The sequence below is a fragment of the Rhamphochromis longiceps genome, linkage group LG14 (assembly GCF_057381845.1).
Source record: "Rhamphochromis longiceps isolate RC_006_pf linkage group LG14, R_longiceps_female_GT1.1, whole genome shotgun sequence".
NCBI classification, from domain to species: domain Eukaryota; kingdom Metazoa; phylum Chordata; class Actinopteri; order Cichliformes; family Cichlidae; genus Rhamphochromis; species Rhamphochromis longiceps.
In genome coordinates this window covers 37,401,451-37,407,450 of record NC_140570.1, presented here as the reverse complement: position 1 = coordinate 37,407,450, position 6,000 = coordinate 37,401,451, and positions in this window count along the sequence as shown.

The following is a 6,000-nucleotide window of genomic DNA, read 5'->3' as shown; positions in this document are numbered from 1 at the left end:
AAATTCGGTTTCCAAAAGCACAGCACTGACAGAAGTTACAGAGTTACAGAATATTACACACACACACATAAATACAGAGACATATATAAATAAAATATACGAAGGGGATAAATAGAATAAATAGGAATAAAAATAAAAGTAAAAATACAAGTGAATTGCACATTTCTTTTTCTTTTCTTTTTTTTTTATTGAAAGTTTTGTAATTATGACAGTCATCCACATGAAAAAAAAACAAAAACAGTAAAAAAACCAAACAAACAACTCATGATCATCGCTTCACTCTCATAGTATGTTCTGACCAGACACAAATCCCTCATTTCCCATGATTACATATAGAGATACAAAATTTGAGCCTCAGTCATCTTTATGGACCGCCAGCCCTGTATCATTCAGCTTTGATATGGAAACAGAAAAAAATAGGAAGGGAAAAGTTTGTAAAATCAAAATTCATTCTATATCTCACAAATGTTCATTTCTGTGCAGATTGTACCTTCTTATTTTCCTTTGACTTTGCTAAAAAATAACGTCTTATTGCAGATTATATTCTGCCACTGAGAACCTCATAAGCTCTTTTATAAAAAGGTACTTTAATTTAGCAATACACACAAACAAACAAACAAGCAGGGAGATTTGAGATTTGAGATCGGCCTGTAGTTCTTCATTTGTATCTTGTCAAGATTGTCCTTTTTTCATATAGGTTTAATTACAGCAGTTTTTAGTGGTTCTGGAAACACAAATGACATTAAAGAAAAGTTGAAGATCTGTAACAGGTCTGACTCTAAAGTCTTTGAGACCTTTTTGAAAAACAGGACATCTAAACAGCAGGAGGAGGAGTTCAGTTGACCTAAGATGTCCTCCAGGTCTTTGCTGTTAATCGGGTGAAACTGTTTCATGGTGTTTAAACAGTTTTTCGGTGGACACAGTACATATCCTGAATCTGCTGTTGATGTACCAATTGCTTGTTTAATCTTTTGGATTTTGTCTGTGAAGAATTTGGCAAAGTCATTGCAGGCCATGGTCAAATGAAGTTCAGCTGCCACTGACACAGGAGGGTTTGTTAGCCTGTCAACTGTAGAAAATAAGACCCGAGCATTATGGCTGTTTTTGGTGATGATGTCAGAGAAGTAGGACCTCCTTGCACTCCTCAGTTGTAAATTATAATTGTGAAGTTTCTCTTTATAGATGTCATAATGAACCCGAGTTTTTAGGACATCCTAATAATAATGAATTGCAGTAATCCAGCAGAAGTAATAAAGCTATGCGCGTGAGCAGTCGCGCACTGCTGACACGGTCTCCCCACACAGAAAATCTGCTCTGCGCACAAAAAAAATCAAGCCTGAATTGGAATAAAAGTAAATACATGTAGTTATTTTATTTCGCTGATTTACAGTGCGCGGAGACTGTGTTAGCAGTGCACGATTGCTCAAGTGCTCAGAGGGAACAGTGACTGACACAATATCTGAAATGACACAAAAAGGCAAAAAAATAGAAAAAGTATAAAAAGTGGATAATAATCAGTACTTGACGATAGTACATTTACTGCACATAGCTTGGAGGACTGTGCTGAATCAACTCCGTTCACTGAGCAACACAAAGGCCTACCACACCCGGTGCACGGCATTGGTGCATGGGGGTTGTAGTGCAAGATGTAATAAAAGAATAGAGTCCAAATAGAAATGCACAATCACCAACTGCTGCACCTGTAAGAAAAAACAAACATACAACAGCTGGAACACAAAAATCTGAAAATGCACAGATACATAAATCAACAATCTTGTCCTGCAGCAGTCAAACAGTCTCGTTATCACACCTGCATGAAGCACTGTGTAAATGACCGCATCTACCACGTGCACGCGGTACTTCTCCTGCATTGATTGTTTGTGTGTGATAACAGTCTGAACCACTGCAGTGGCTCGTGCACCGCTGAGTTCACGGTGTGACATATGTATGCAAAATGTTTACTGAAGTTAGTGAAACAGTGTTTGTAAGGACTATAAGGTCCATAATTACTGAGGCAGTTAGGCAGTTTTGCAATCTTGGCTCAATACACACACACACACACACACACACACACACACACACACACACACACTCCATTTTTATCTGTATCTAGCATTTCCGAGCAGCATGTCTTCATTATCTGTGTGTTGTGTCTGCAAACACTCTGGTTTCAGTGGTTTCAGATCCATTTCTCTCTCACGTTGGTACAAATTAGTAAACACTTTTTATATTTCACTGTTTTTACACAAGTAAGCAGCACATATTTATCAAGATCAATAAGCTGCTCGCAAACAAGAGTTGTAGTCAAAGGTAATGTAGTAATAATTAAACATTTTAGTATTATTATCCTGGCTTGCTCGAGGCTGCTGTTTTCTCTGACAGTTTTAATCAAAATTAGAAATGCTGCTCTGAGACTGAGAGAACTAATAGTGCTGCCTGTTGTGCAGTTAGTTTCCAAAACACGTTATTCACGGTTACATACAGTTTTAGACTGATGTGGGCCAAAGCCTAGCATAGCCTGTAACGTTATTATGACGGACACATTTTATGAGTGAACTTGGCTTTAAGTGACTTACAGGTTTCTTTGAAAAATACTTTCTTATATCCAGGTTCTTCCTTTTTGCTGCCATCCTCCTCTCCTACTTGCAGGTCCTCACAGTGCAGGCTTGCTGCTGCTAAAACTAAACAGAGCTCCCTGAAAGGCACAGCCAATCACATTGGCCATATTTGTCACATGAGGTAGAGAACGTAATTTAAATCTTTCTTCACCGCTGGTTGAATGAGACGTTGACAGATCGTTTTTTTCTTTCTATCGCGTTTGTTTTTCTTTACTTGAAGAGATCAAATTATTGGTGGGGACATGTCCCCTCTGTCCATGCCAAATCTACGCCCTTGGCCTAGTACATGGTTTTGTTGTTGTAATGATGGTCATGTCATCCATGTAGGCCCTAATGGGAGGAAGACTAAGGCAGTTTGGCAATCTTGGCTCAATACACACACACACACACACACACACACACACACACCATTTTTATCTGTATCTAGCATTTCCGAGCAGCATGTCTTCATTATCTGTGTGTCTGCAAACACTCTGGTTTCAGTGGTTTCAGCTCCATTTCTCTCTCACGTTGGTACAAATTAGTAAACACTTTTTATATTTCACTGTTTTTACACAAGTAAGCAGCACATATTTATCAAGATCAATAAGCTGCTCGCAAACAAGAGTTGTAGTCAAAGGTAATGTAGTAATAATTAAACATTTTAGTATTATTTTTTGACTCCATGTTCTGAGTGTTACATTTTGCCAACTTGTCTATTGGCGATAAAAAGTTAAAGTTAGACTGAAAGTGGGTTTAAGTTTCCAGTGTTCTTCATGTCATGATGTTGCAGTGCACTCACATAGAGGCTGTGGATGCTCCAACAGCACAACTGTGGTTTGTCACTGATATGTGAGACTTGAGTTTGTGCAGCTGAAAGCAGATGAAGAGGTAATTAAAAAAAAATAAAACAAATTTATATTTTTATATGTATATATATTTGTGTGTGTGTGTGTGTGTATATATATATAAATTTGTTTGTGTGCTGCAGCAGGCCCTGTTGATGAGGTCCGCATGGTTCCATCATTTAGATCCAGGCAGACTTTGAGGTCATAAGTCATGATGTGAGCTGTTAACTTTTGGATTAGTTTGTGTGTCATTGCACTGAACATCTCAAGAACTTCAATGTTCTTTTATTTATTTTCAGTGTTGGGGAGTAACGGAATACATGTACCGAAGTTACGTATTAAAATACAAAATATGAGTAACTGTATACAGTTACCATTTAAAATGGTGGTATTCAGAATACAGTTACTTTTTTGAAATAAAGGGATTACACGGCGGTCTTTTCCTGTTTCATATGTTCGGCTATGCCCTCTCTGTTTTTGGCAATTCCATACCGACAGAAACCCCCCAAAAAAACACGCATTAAGAGGCTCTAATGGCGGTGTCTCAATCGCGCGGCCCATGTCACCCTACTTGCAGCCCACATAATGACGTAGAGAAATTCTTTTTTTCAATTATTGTTCAAAAATTATTTAATATAAAAGCAACAGGCAGACTGTTCCAGGCATAGCCCTAAAGAATGTAGCCTCAGCTGTAAGTAAGCTATTAAGAGTCGACTGTACACTGTGTTTGTGTTTTCCTCCGAAAACAATAAGTTCCGTTGGAGCAGCCTTTCAACGCCTCTCTCTGTCCCTCGCTAGCAAAGTTGACCCAGACAACAAAGTAAAGCTAGTTTTGGGCGACAAGCCCGACACGAACCCGATGTATTAGCCAGAGGTCCCTTTACTACGGTTCGGAGCCGCGGACCTGTTTTATATACCTGCGGAATAGTTTTCTATATGAGATCGCTGCTAAAAGTGCAGCTTTACCTAATGTCCACCTACTGTTACTCATTTTTTATTAAGATTTAAAAATCTAGTTGGTATTGGTATGGCAAGAACCTACAGTAATAGTAACAAATCACACAGCAATAGTACATTCATGTAGTTGTAAATAGCGTGATAATATATTAAGTAATCCAAAGTATTCAGAATATGTTACTCTCATTGAGTAACGTAACGGACATGAACCACCAAGTCATCATCCAATTTCACCTGTGATCTTGTATTACCATTACTCTCTGAGTTTTGTGTTGGTTCTTCTGTCACCTGATAAATAGGACATACATGACAATAAGAATAAAATGTGTAGCTACTTCAGTGTTTCTGTCACTTTGTGCAGATCTTGACTCATCAGTAATGTTTGCAGGCTGAGTGCATTTTTAAAACAATTTGTGCAAACTGCACTACAAGGTGGAATATTTGCAAAATCATGACTACCTCATGATATTTTGTCTCAAAAATTAACCCTATGAATATGTCAGTACCATTAGGATGAAATTATTGTGTCACCAACATTTTAACGTTAGACATATAATTTTAACAGCTTCTATAAATTAATATCCTGGCTTGCTCGAGGCTGCCGTTTTCTCTGACAGTTTCAATCAAAATTAGAAATGCTACTCTGAGACTGTTAGAACTAATAGTGCTGCATGTCTTGTGTTTTAGTGTTACTTTGTATCATAGTTCATACTCTGGTTCATTTGTAGTCTTAGTTATTCTGTTTTGAGTTTCTTATATTCCCTGTTTAGCGTCTTGATTATCAGATTCCCTCTTGTGTGTTTGGCCTCTGTGTCTCTCTGTGTGTCTGTGTTTATATATGTTGTGAGTTATTGTGTCTTGCTTCCCTCCTCATGTTTCATTCTCTTCCCCCCTGCCTGTTATGTTTCTCATGTCTCCTCTCGTTCCCTCGCTCCCTCTAATCTACCTTTCCTCCACTTCTCTGTCAAACTCATGTGTCAGTCTTGCGTTCCTTATGTGTCTTCTGTTCCCTCGTCATTGTACTTTGTGTTTGCCGCTGTCTCTCTAAGTATAGTGTCGCATTCTCCCTCATGGCTGTGCGTTTCCTCCGTGTGCCTCTTCGTATGTTTAGTTTATATATGTCCCAGTAAAGTTTTGCATTATTTGCCTTTCAGTGTTTTTGAGTTTCCCGTCTCCGTCTGCATTTTGGGTGCCTGCATTACAGCCGTCTATAACATTAATATCAAACCTCTTTAGTGCAAACAAGATACTTACTCCAGTGTAGAAACTACACCTTGGACATCCATTCAAAAACACAATCATGACTGTTATAACTGTATGACTCTGATACAGGATATTGGACTGGATTATCAAAGTTAAAGAGGTAATTGCAGGCTAGCTAACAAGCTACCAGGCTAACAGCTGAGAAAGCTAACAGCTGACCGAGGAAACAGCTGACTGAACCTGCTACCAGTGGAACCAGATACAATGGGGCTGAAGAAGACTCCATCAGCTGAGGACATTAAAAGGTCTCTTTACTTCTTAATGGAGGAAATTTCCACTATCAGGTTGCAGCAGAAAAATATCCTTGAAATTGTGGAGGTAAAGCTCCTTCACAT